This window comes from Phyllostomus discolor, chromosome 7 (assembly GCF_004126475.2).
Source record: "Phyllostomus discolor isolate MPI-MPIP mPhyDis1 chromosome 7, mPhyDis1.pri.v3, whole genome shotgun sequence".
NCBI lineage: Eukaryota > Metazoa > Chordata > Mammalia > Chiroptera > Phyllostomidae > Phyllostomus > Phyllostomus discolor.
The window spans coordinates 101,017,082-101,030,346 of NC_040909.2; the positions used below are offsets into that span (position 1 = coordinate 101,017,082).

At 38.2% G+C, this 13,265-nt stretch overlaps 1 protein-coding gene across 5 annotated transcripts in view; it reads left to right on the forward strand.

Annotated features, from left to right (window-relative positions):
- The window catches only part of SGK3 (serum/glucocorticoid regulated kinase family member 3), a 122,595-nt gene that overhangs the window by 52,203 nt on the left and 57,127 nt on the right, over positions 1-13,265 (forward strand). The window contains exon 1 of one of the 5 annotated variants that reach the window (XM_036031185.1): positions 12,800-12,892. The exons of 2 other annotated variants lie outside the window; for them this stretch is intronic. The gene's annotated coding sequence lies outside the window, so the exon portion shown is untranslated. Of the gene's footprint in view, positions 1-12,799; positions 12,893-13,265 lie in introns of those variants that run through there. 2 more of the 5 variants (XM_036031181.1, XM_028533990.2) reach the window with 2 other exon arrangements.

The window sequence follows — 13,265 nt, forward strand, 5'->3', positions numbered from 1 at the left end:
TTGTCTAATTTCCCTGGCTAGAAATCCTAGTACAATGTTGACTAGGAATAATGAGATATACTTTTCTTTTTCTAACCTTAAGTGAAAACTTTCAGTCTTTCAATATGAAGTATGATATTAGCTGTATGATTTTTGTAGATGCCCTTTATCAGGTTAAGGAGGTTCCCTTCTATTACCAGTTTGCTGAGAATTTTTTTTATCAGGAATGGAAGTTGGATTTCATCAAGTACTATTTATGTGTCTATTAAAATAATTACATGGTTTATCTGTTTTAGTTTGTTTACATGTGAATTATGTTGAATAATTTTTAATGTCAAACCAAACTTGCGTTGGGTAAACCACACTTGGTCGTGATGTAGTATCATTTTTATGTGCTTTTGGTTTCAACTATCTAAAATTTTGTTTAGAATTTTTGTCATCTATGTTCATGAGATATATTGGTTTGGATTTATTTTCTTGTAATGTCTTTGTTTTTATTGATAGGATAATGCTGACCTCATGGAATGAATTGGGCAGTATTTTCTCCTCCAATTTTCTGGAAAATTTCTATAGATCTGGTATCACTTTCTCCTTAAATATTTGGTAGAATTTACCAGTGAAGCCCCATGCTACTGAAATTTTCCCTGAGAGAAGATTTTTAAGTATAATTTCTTTAATAAATATCATGATATTAGACTTACCTATTTCTTTTTAATTTTTTTGAGTGAGCTTTGGTAGTTTCTGTCTTTCAAGGAATTTGTAAATTTTTCTAAGTTGTTGGATTTATTGGCATGTGATTGATCATAATGTTCCCTTATTATTTTTAATGTGTGTAGGATCTAAAGTAATATCACGCCTCTCATCCCTGAATTGGTACTCTATGTCTTCTCTTTTTGTGCCATTCAGTCTGGTTTATTAATTTTATTTATTTTTAGAAAAATCAACCTTTGGTTTCATTGATTTTTATGTTTTCTCTTTCATTGATCTGTACTCTGATCTTTATGACTGCCTTTCCTAGGATTATTTTAGTCCAATTTGCTTTTCTTTTTCATGTTTTATAAGATGGAAGCTGGGGTCATTGATTTGAGACCTTTGGGTATTACCTACTAAGTGGTTTAGTGCCCTTCAAAATTTTGATATGTTGTGTGTTCATTTTCATTCAGTGTGAGATATATTCTGCCTTTCCTTTTTATTTCTCCTTGGACTCGTGGATTATTTGATATTGTATATTTTGATTCCAAATATTTGGAATTTTTCCAGATGTCTTTTTGTTATTGGTTTCTAATTCTACTGTAGCTGGGGAACATACAGTTTGACTTTGTATCACTTGAATCCTTATAAATTTATTGAAACTTGTTTCATGGCCTAGTGTGTGGTCTATCTTGGTAAATGTCTGGTGTGTACTTCAGAAAAGTGTATATTCTTCTGTCTTGGAGTGATCTGTAAATGTCAGTTAGGTTAAGATGGTTAATAGTGTTGTTTAGGTCTTTTGTATCTGCTATGGTCCGAATGCCTGTGTACCCACGTCCACCCTCAAATTTATTTGTTGAAATCCTAACCTCCAAAGGTGATGATGATGTTAGTAGGTGGGGCCTTTGGGAAGTGATTAGGTCATGAAGGTGGAACCCTCAGGAATGGGATTAGTGTTCTTATAGAAGAAATCCCACAGAACTCCCTAGTCCCTTCTACCATGTAAGGAAACAGATGCTGGGTATGATCCAGGAAGAGGGTCCTCACTCAACCATGCTGGTGGTACCCTGATCTCAGACTTACAGTCTCCAGAACTGTGAGAATTAAATTTCTGTTGCTTATAAGCTACCCAGTCTGTTTTTTCTTATAGCAGTTGGAATCGACTAAGACAATATCCTTGCTGATTTTCTCTTTACTTGTTCTATATTATGAGAGGGTTTTTGAAACCTCTGCCTATAACTGTGAATGTGCCTATTTTCCCTTGAAGTTGTTTCAGTTTTTGCTTATGTATTTTGAAGCTCTATTATAAGCTGCACAAATGTTTTTTACATCTTTAAGGTGAATTGTTGTCTTCATAATTATGAAATGACTTTCCCTGGTAAAAGTATTTTCTCTGAAATCTACTTTGTATGATATTAATATAACTATTCTAGCTTTCTTTTGACTAGTGTTATCATGGTATAGTATATCTCTTTTTATCCTTTTACTTTTTTTTATCCTCACTCGAGGAATTTTTTCATTGCATTTAGCTAATAAAGGAAGCGGGAGAGAGAAACACTGATATGAAAAGAAAGCAATGATTGGTTGCCTTCCATTCACACCCAGACCAGGGACTGAACCTGCAACCCAGTCATGTACCCTGACTGGGAATCAAGCCCATAACTTTTCAGTTATGGGACAATGCTCCAACCAACTGAGTCACACTGGCCAGACTCATTTTTTTTTTTTTTTACCTATTTGTATCTTCATATTTGAAATGTAGTTTTTTATAGTCAACATATAGTCAGGTGCTTTACTTGTACAGTATGAAAAATTTTAATTGGGATGTGTTGCCATTTAATGTTATTCTTATTAGTTAAGTTTATGTCTGTTATCTCGCTGTTTGTTTCCAATTTGTCTTATTTGTCCTTTGTTTCCTTTTCCTCTTTTTCTGCCTTATTTTGGATTGAGCATTATGATTCCATTTTCCTCTGTTGGCTTGTTAGTTACAACTCCTTTCCCCCACTTACAATGATGGTTGTTTCAGGGTTTAAGTATACATTTTTCATTTAGTCTATTTTCTATCTAAAATTGTCTCTCTTTAATTGAATTGTACCACATCACTTACAGTATGCTTATACTTAATTAGAGAATATACTTTACTATAAACTATGTCTTTCTCCTCCCAGCTTTTATGTTATTGCTGTCATTCATTTTACTTATAAAACCCACAATAAATTATGTTTAAAGTTATGTTTTAAATCGACAACATATATTTTCCTCTGTTGTTACTGTTTCCAGTATTCTTCATTCCTAGTATACATCTATATTTCTAGGTATCTGGAATTGTTTTCCTTCTGTTTGGTGGACGTCCTTCAGTATATCTTGTAGTGTGAGCCTGCTGGTTGTGAATTCTTTCAGCTTTGGTACATCTGAAAAAAATTTTTTTGATGCCTTCAGTTTTGAAAGATATTTTTGCTGGATATAGAATTTCAGTTTAAACATTTTTTTCTCCTATACTTCAAAGGTGTTGCCACCATGTATTTTTCTTGCACTATTTCTGACAAGAAATCTGCTGTCATCTGTATCTTCATGTCTCTATACATAACATGTCTTTTTTTCCTCTGGCTGCTATTTAGCTTTTTGCTTTATGACTGTTTCTTAGTAATTTCATTATGAAATGTCTTGGTAGAGTTTTCTTCTTGTGGGTTTATAATATTCATCAAATTTTGAAAAAGATCAGTCATATTTCTTCAGGTGTCTTTTCTGATCTTTTCTCCAAACCCCACTTTCTAAATGCATTCAGGTTTGTTCTTTCTTTGACCTTGGGTAGTTTCCTCACGTGCATGCTTGAATCTTAAGGAAGGCCGTCTGCAGATCTCTGGGATTGTCTCTGCTGTTATCTTGTCTCCTGTATCTCTTGTTAACTCTAGCTATCTGGTTCTCCTGGCCTCACAGCTTTATCCCCTCAATTTAGGGAACCTGCTGGGCTCCCCTATGGGCTCTCTTGTGGGCTGTCCTGTGCCATAGCCTCTAAGTTCTCTGAAGGTAAGAAGCTTGCTCATTTCCCATCTCTGAGGGATCACTCTTCTTCACTGACTAATATCTAGTGTCTTGAAAACTGTTGTTTTATATATTTAGTTTGGCTTCTTTTTGTTGTCATTGGTTTAGGTATGAAGGTACATAGGGTCCTTGTTACTCCACCTTGGGTGGATTTGGAAGTCTTCCTAGAGCTCTATTCTTAATAGTCTCCTCACAAACAAAACTGTTACTGTTTGCAGATGACATGATAGTGTACATAGAAAATCCTATAGTCTCCACCAAAAAACTGCTTGACCTAATAAATGAATTTGGCAAAACAGCGGGATACAAAGTCAATATCCAGAAATCAAAGGCATTTCTGTACACCAACAATGAAACAGCGGAAGCAGAAATCAAGAAGAAAATCCCATTTGAAATAGCAAAAAGAAAAATAAAATACCTAGGAATAAACCTAACCAAAGAGGTAAAAGACCTGTATTCAGAAAACTACATAACACTGAGGAGAGAAATCAAGGAAGACACAAACAAATGGAAACATATACCATGTTTATGGATTGGAAGAGTTAGTATCATCAAAATGTCTATACTACCAAAAGCAATTTACACATTCAATGCAATACCTATTAAAGTACCAATGGCTTATTTCACAGACATAGAACAAACACTTCAACAATTTATATGGAACCATAAACGACCCCGAATAGCTGCTGCAATTTTGAGAAAGAAGAGTAAAGTAGTAGGGATCACAATACCTGACACTAAACTATACTACAAGGCCACTGTAATCAAAACTGCCTGGTACTGGCATAAAAACAGGCACATGGACCAATGGAACAGAATAGAGAGCCCAGAAATAAACCCAAGCCTCTACGGTCAATTAATATTTGACAAAGGAAGCAGCAACATAAAATGGAATAAAAATAGCCTCTTCAACAAATGGTGTTGGGAGAACTGGACAGCTACGTGCAAAAAAATGAAACTCGAGCACCAACTTACACCTTATACAAAAATAAATTCAAGGTGGATAAAAGACTTAAATATAAACCGTGACACCATTGAAGTCCTAGAAGAGAACGTAGGTAGGAAAATCTCAGATATTTCACACAGAAACTTTTTTACTGACTTGTCTCCTAGAGCAAGGGACATAAAGGAAAGAATAAACAAATGGGACCTTATCAAAATAAAAAGCTTTTGCACAGCTAAAGAAAACAGTATCAAAATAAAAAGAGAACCAACTGCATGGGAAAACATATTTGCCAATGATACCTCAGACAAGGGTTTAATCTCCAAAATATATAAAGAACTTACAAGACTGCACTCTAAGAAGACAAGTAACCCAATTAAAAAATGGGCAAAGGACTTGAACAGACACTTCTCCAAGGAGGACATACAGAAAATCCAAAGACACATGAAACGATGCTCAATATCACTAGCTATCAGAGAGATGCAGATTAAAACCACAATGAGATACCACTTCACACCAGTCAGAATGGCCATCATAAACAAAGCAACAAACAACAAGTGTTGGAAAGGATGTGGAGAAAGGGGACCCTAGTGCACTGTTGGTGAGACTGCAGACTGGTACAACCACTATGGAAAGCAGTGTGGAACTTCCTCAGAAAACTAAAAATGGATCTGCCTTTTGACCCTGCGATCCCACTGCTGGGACTATATCCTAAGGACCCTGAAACACCAATCCAAAAGAACCTTTGCACCCCAATGTTCATAGCAGCACAATTTACAATAGCTAGGTGCTGGAAGCAACCTAGATGCTCATCAGTAAATGAATGGATCAAAAAACTATGGTACATTTACACAATGGAATTCTATGCAGCAGAAAGAAAGAAGGAGCTCCTACCCTTTGCAACAGCATGGATGGAGCTGGAAAGCATTATGCTAAGCGAAACAAGACAGGCAGTGAAAGAGAAATACCACATGATATCACCTTTAACAGTAACCTAAACAACAAAACAAAGAAACAAGCAAAATATAACCAAAGACACTGAAATAGGGGACAGACTGACAGTGACCAGAGAGGAGAAAAGAGGGAATTTCAGGGGGGAATGGGAAGGGTTTACAGGAACAAATTTGGAGGACACATGGACAAAAACTAGGGGTGGGGGGTAATGGGGGGGAAGAGGGGAGGGTTGGGTGGGTGGGCTGGAATGGGAGTAAGTGAGAGAAAACTGTACTTGAACAATGATTAAAATAAAATAAAATAAAATAGTCTCACATCTTGAGGAGAGGAAGAGGAAAGTTCTAAGAGTGTATAATAAGTGCTTCTGGTACAACCACTCTGTAAAATGAAGTGTGACTTGTTTAGTCTGCCTATTTAATACTTCTTAAGTCTCCAGAATAATATAAAGGTTTGCTTTAAGTAGTGATTTATGGATTGTTTGGGCCAGACTTCAGAGCTCTAGGCTTCCTTTAAACATGCCGGTGATATTTTCAAAACACAAGGGGCCATTGATAGATTGCAAATCAGTTTTCACTCTTACTTAGTAGTCATTCTGTAAACTTGGTTCTGATTGTACTTCTGTTCATCTGGGTAAAGTTGCAGTTAAGGAAAATTTACTGTCTAAAGATTCTAATAATATGTAGGATGCCCCAATGTAAGCAATTTACTATAGTTTGAGGGTTTATTTCTGGAACACTAAAAACCTTTTTAAAAAAAATTTTTTTATGAGTTTATTTGAGCCAAACTGACAACAATTGCTAGGAAGCAAAATTTCAACAGATTGAGAAAATGCTTAAGAGAATAGCAGTTTTTCACCTTATTTTATACATTACAATCAAAGGAGGAAGTGTAAGGGGATTATATGAAAGCAAAGGGGAGAAACTGTGAGACTGGCTAAAAAGTAAAACAAATAGACTCATGCTTCTTTTACACAGATGGACATAGGATAGCTAACAGTTAACAATTCACATGATGAGCATAAGGATGGGGGGATCTGTGGTCTCTGCTCTGGTTCAGTGGTGGTCGTGGTTGTGCCTTCAGGTATTTGGAAAAAAAGAAATTACTTTGATATTCCAAAGGTATGTTATCAGGTATGTTATCATAGACACAAAAAGAGACAACAGACAGGCTCAGTTTAGGTAAACATTGACCTTTGTTAGAGGAAAATACCAGCCTAGAACAAGACTGCCTGCCAGGAACTGCTTTTACTTAGAAAGTATTAATTCCAGACCATCCTATGTGGCTATTTTAGGTCTCTGTGATTGTAAGGCCACATGTAGGCCTCCTCTAGCAGGTTTAGTATGTGGCCCCTTTTTCATCCACACCTTTCATTTTTGGTCATAAATCAATCCAAAGGATGAACTGATGACCAACCTTTTGGCTGGATAATATCGTCCCACGGTGCTTGGAAGGCTCATTTCTAGGAAGTCGTAGTGTCATCATTTGTCTTGCTGAATAATGTATTGAGGATGGGGCAAGACCATAACCTTGGATGGAAGTCAGGGCTCAATTTTTCTCAAAAGGGAAAAGCCTGTAAGTGGGAGGCAGTCAGGTCCTGTGGGCCTTCATTAAGAAAAACACTCTGGATTATTTCTAACCTATGAGCTATCATGATCTAGGGTTTGCTGTTTATCTCATTTCTCTGTATTTTGCATCTTACTTGTAGTTTGAGGGCACACCATACACCTTTCCAGTCTTTATAAGCTGACCATGAGATGCGTTCCCATTTACTGTGGCTCATCTACTTCCCACTGGAAGCACTCAAGTACTGTTCATTATTAATCTGATTCCCAGTAATTGTACAATTGGAAACTATAACTTTAAAGTTTATTTGGGGCCAAGGTTATAAGAATGCAGTGTTGTAAATTATAGTTACCATCTATAATTCTAGCAGCTAATAGGACAATATGAGTTTCATAAGTAAATTTTTTGTGCTTCAGCAGCAGTTATAGAGGGCCATGTTTTTATAGCTACTTCAGCTTCTATCTCAATTAGTATAGTTAGTAGTCCTTGTTGGGTTAGAGGCTGAGCACATTCCCATAATTAGGTTCTAGTGTTCATACATAAATTTTTTTCTCAATATTCCATTTCCACTAACTTTGTACAATTTCCCTTGTTCTTAGTTTGTCTCTTTTTACTCATTCAGAAATTATCAACTTATAAGACAAACTATTTCCTTTGAACTTCTCTTAAAAGTATACACATTTTTCCTAACTTTTGCAATTGAATTTCTTCTAAATTTCAAAAGAGAAACCATAAAAAAGAGAATTATAATATTCCTTCAGTGATTATTAACAGTTGATCTATATACACAAAGTTTGAGTAAATCCCAAATAATTAGTATAATTATTATTAGTAGTATTAATTTTAGCAGACAGGTAAAGACAATCCAGCTAACAAAGTTCAATACCAAGTTGTACGTATACAGGCCTTCTCCATATCTTAGGAAGGCTGTCTGTCTCTGATATCAAAGGCTTCTCATCCTCCAGAAGTCTTTGATCCCTGCTGTAGGTGGAGGCAAGTGTCAGAGACAGGGGCAGATGTCCACTCACAGTTAGGCACCTGATAAGATCATTTCCAATGATGCTGGAGAGAGTCTTTAATTAATGTCTTTTCCAATGGACAAAAATTTCCTGGCTGTAAGTCAAGGTCTTTGAAGTTTTTGTCTCCTAGGAGTGCACTGTGAAATGAATGTTACTAATATTTCATTCCCTATAAGCTGGTTAATGAGTCCTTGATAATAATGCAGAATGCCTCCTTTTAGTAAAGTTCATTTGTGTCCCTTCTTCCAGACTCATAGGGCAACTGGTGACTATTTCATAAGAAGAAAGGCCATGTTTACCAAGAGAAGTAGATCTTAGGCTGAGGAGCAGTATAGGGAGAGCTTTTGGCCAAAGGAGACTATATGCTTCTGAAAATTTACCTAGTTGAGTGTGATGAGAATTCAGTGGAGAGTCAACAGAATGAGGAATATAAATAGAGAAGAATCCATAACTATCTTTTCTATTTGCTTATACATGTCCATAAAGTAGCCCAAGCATCTACAAGGACCTTAATAATTTTCCCTTTTTATGGTCATTTTAATTTCTCCTAAGCTATTAGTAAGGGGAAGGGAAAACACCCCCTCATAATTTTCAGAGCAGCCCTGTGTGTGTTTCTGTTTCTTTTCTCTAAGTCCCATTTCAGTTTCCTTTAATCCTTATTAAGGTGACCTTGCTTTCTACAATAAAAAAGACTTCTCTACAAGAGTTCCCAGCAAACCTCATTTGGTGATTCTTTTACTTTTGCTCCCAGAAACCAGTAGTTATATTACTTGGAATAGCTCAGAATATCCAGGGTCACATATTCTAAGAGTTAAATTAAATTCCTTTGTGAATCCATCAGGGTCCCGGAGAAAGTAGGGGAAAACTTTAGGTAGATTCTTTAATTCTGTTCTAGTCCAAGGAATGTATATAATTGTTTGTTCTCCTTTGCCTGAGATGGTTTTCTCCAAAGGAAGCTGCCAAAATTTCTGTTTGTTGTTTTTCTCCCTAGTTTATCCTGGTTTGATGTTCCATTCTCAGTGTCCTCTGTGTCGGTAGGAAGCTGTGGTGGAGGAGGTGAGAAGAGAAAGAGGGAGGACAAAAGGAGCCTAAGTACAGACAACAAAGTAAGCAGTACAGCAGGGTAGTTAGAGGCGAGGGAAAAGTGGGGTGTCAGTATTGAACAGCCTCAGAAGCCTTCCTTAGTTCAGAGACAGGCTCTAAAAGTTCTTATTAACTTCTTTTAGAAGAGAGAATTTAATCCGTTCTCCTTCTAAAAGCTTCTAATTTCCAATCAAGACATACTTCCTATTCATTCAACTTATTTTAGAGTTGGCATTTTCTAATTTTCCATGCAAAAATTAATTTAGGTGCCAAAAAACTCCCTTCATTTTGGCCATCTTAAGTTGATATTTCTGGTTAAATCTTCCTGTTTCTGTAAGTACTTACAAAATAAAGGCTTTCTATTTATTGTGTATCTGCAGTAGTAATGGGGACTGGGGATGGGAGTTTTGGGCCTTGGAGGCATGATTTCTTATGTTAATTTTAGTGAGATCTGCAGAGTCTGAATAAATTTCTAGGGATATTATGTAGTGGGTTGAGGTGTGCTACTTATGGGTTGAGCTCCAAGGGGCTGTTACCTCCTGAGTCACATTCAACCTTCTTACATGTCTCAGTTTCTCTCCTTGGCTGTCTAATACAGCCATGAGGACTCAGAGCACTAGGTAACCAACCATAATGTGCGTGTCCTAGACAAGTCAACTAATGAATTACAGTTGGAATCCCCTATGGGTATCCTGCATGTTGTGGGGGATTCCCCCTGACACCTCTACAAAGATTCTTAGTCACATAAGAATACCCAAGATTTGGGCTGGAAGGAGAAAATGCTCCTTATCTTCATAGCTGAACTAGTTCAGGCCCCCATTTATCCAGCAAAAGGTTTGTGTTCAGACTCTCAGAAAGCAATTCCAATTGAAAAGCCAAAGTTAGAAACCAGCCACCCATTTTTTTCCTTCTGTCCTTACTTAGCCTGGGTTCTTTCAAATTGTAACCTTTAGTTCCACCTCAAGGACTCTAAAAATCAGCTCAAAATCACCCTGGTTGGTGTGGCTCAAAAACAAAATCTTTAAAAAAAAATACCTTAAAACAGAGAGGTCCAGAATTCCAAGGGAGATTCACCTAAGTCCACCTGATGCAAAACAAGGAGCCAGTGGGGCACAATGGGCCACTGCTGGTGCCAAGCACAGGTCCAGTTCTGCAAGATGGTCCTGAGTAGACTTCCATGGAACCCTGCCACCCTACACCAAGTAGTGTCAATGTAAGAAACGTCCACCCTGGCTCAACTGTTTGTTGCAGGTTCAATCCCCATTCAAGGCACATGTTAGATCCCCAGTTGGGGTGAATATGGGAGGCAACTGATTGATCTCTCTCTCTCTTATCAATAAAAAAACATATCCTCAGATGAGAATAAAAAAAAAATGTCCAACCTATAAGAACTTTTTATGAGTTTATTTGAGCCAAACTGATGACAACTGCCAGGAAGCAAAATTTCAACAGATTGAGAAAATGCTTCCAACTAAAAACTTTGTTAGTTCAACTCCAAGATGTGCTATGTGATTCTTGTTTATTTTTTTCTTCAGAATTTATTTGAAATTCGAAGTGAAACTCCTACAATCTTATTTTCATGAAAAAAAAAGACCAGCATTTTAATTATAGCAAGGGAGAAAGTTTAAGGAAAGCAGAAAATAATTATATACTCATGAATATATTTTTAAGTACTTACTATGGGATTATCACTTGTTTGGGCAATGGGGGACAAAGAATGGGTAGGTTACCTTTTTTTAAATGCATTTCCATGAATGTCAAAGATTTGGCCTTCCAAACAAGTCTTATTTAATGCTAATTTATTTTCCCCTTTCTTGAATCAGTCATATGTAACTGCCCATCAAAGCTTTGGCTAGCATGAAGTAACTAGTGTTACTTCAATGTCATATAATTTCAGACAAAAACAGAGAATCTTACTATTATAGGTAGCCTAATTGTAGATGAGTACATAATTTTTTAAGGCTTTTTGAGATATTGAAAGTAGCTTTTTCATTCCTGATTGATTGGGGCCTGGGACATCCAGTAAGTAGCTTACACTTTAGTTTGGAGATAAATATTATAAATAACAGAGAATACAAAACAAGGTCATCCTGTTAAGTGCCCATTGAGTGGTACAAATCCTAAATATTATAGCATTATATTGTACAAAGAGGCCCCTGAGCTGAGCTATTGTAGTCTGGACAGGTAGCTAGGACCAAAGAGAGATATTCTGAGCTGGGAAGCATTTGGGTGTAAATGTTCAGTAGTGGGAATGTTGGCTGTATGTTGCGGATACTATACAGCAAGGAGACAGTCTGTCCCACAGATATGTACACAGAGAATAGTTGGAGATTAGGTGGAAAAGGTAGGTGAGGGTAAGATCCAAGATCCTGAGGTTTTTTAATTTGTACTTTATACAGAGATGACAATGAAAATGGGAAGGGTCATTGAAGAGTCTGTAATACAGAAAGCCAAGGACCTGGTGACTCAATGTGAGGATTGAGAGAGAAGAAGAGCCAAGGACAAGAGTATTGAGCTAGGATGAGAGTGTTATTAAAAATAGAAAAACCAGAAAGGAGAGCTTGAATGAAGTGATGGCAGAGATCTCTGATGCTTTTTCTAAAAATTCCCAATTTCTCTGTATGGCTCCTAACTGGACAGTGCTTTCCCTATAGTCCTGTGGAGTCTGGCAGGATGAAATGTGGTGTGGAAGGACATTTAGAGGTCATGAAGGCATCTGGCCTAATCTCTTCATTCTACAGATAAGGAAATTGAGGGCTTCAGATTTTGTGACTTCGCTTAAGGTCACACAACTAGGCTGGCCTCTTAGTACTATTTTCTGAAGTTCTTATAGCAAAAGTTATTATGTAGTAATCCTGCTTGTTAGCAAAGTGACCTTTGTGTTTGCCCACCGTAATTAAATTGGTTATTGACTTGATTCCTCGGACAGTTTTTTACTTTTCAAAATAATACATTAATGGTTAAAATAATTCCTAGCGAGTGGTCGGACTCTTTCCCCTTTACCTGTACATGTATGTAGTCACAATGCCTTTTAGTACACATGGGCATTAATGCCCAACTTGACCTGGGCAGACTGGGTCTCCTGAATTCGAGCGAGACTCCTACCCTGCCACAGAAGAATGAGCATAGCTAGTGTCTTGAAAAAGTGAGCTGTGTAAGATGTTGCACCCAGTCCTACACCTTAGCTGAAATCTCGGTAGGGGCCTTCCTTTTTCCTTCCCAAGACTCTTTCCTCATCTTACCCCTGTGGCTGTTTCTCTCCTTTTCCAGGTTTCCTTGGCTTGTGCCCTGCCCTTCTCCCTCTAGGGTTCAGGATCCCACAGGTCCTTCCCACATTGTTTGGGGCCTTCCTTGCGCACCTTGACCACAGCTCCTTTAGGGTTCGTGTCCCACCTGTGTTCAGGAGGTGAAGCTGAGAGAGCAGAAGCCCCTCCCGGTCTTTCCCTGGCCCCGGTGAGAAGGCGCCATTGATTGGTGGGGCGGGGCCTGCATTGGGGGCGGGGCTTGGAGTGGGGAGCCTTGGCGAGTGCTGCTGGGGAGCAGAGGCAGCGCTCGGTGCACTGTGGCGCAGCTGTGGCAGCGCGTCCTGCTGGACACATGCTGCGTGTAGGTCCCGAAGGTAAGTGTGGGGAGAGGTCCCGGTGGCTCACGGGGTAGTTGGAGGGACTCCGCAGACACGCACAATGCAGGTGTGGTTTGGCTGGACTGCCCAGGTGCCACTTCAGTGCCGAATTAGGAAAACGGGGCGCAGGCAGGCGGCTCCTGGCGTGAATTCCCTGTGGGAGGGGTACACCCGGTAGGGCGGTAGCTTTGCAGCGTTTGTTCACGGCATTTGCTCAGGGATGGAAGACATTTGCGATGCACCACACACCTCTTTCCAAATGTGGAGAGACCTCAGGAACTGCACAGATTTTGTATTCTTTATATTTATAGTTCGTGGTTCAGGACTGTAGGAGATAACTTGATAGTGAACTTGCGGTGCGGCTTTTTTT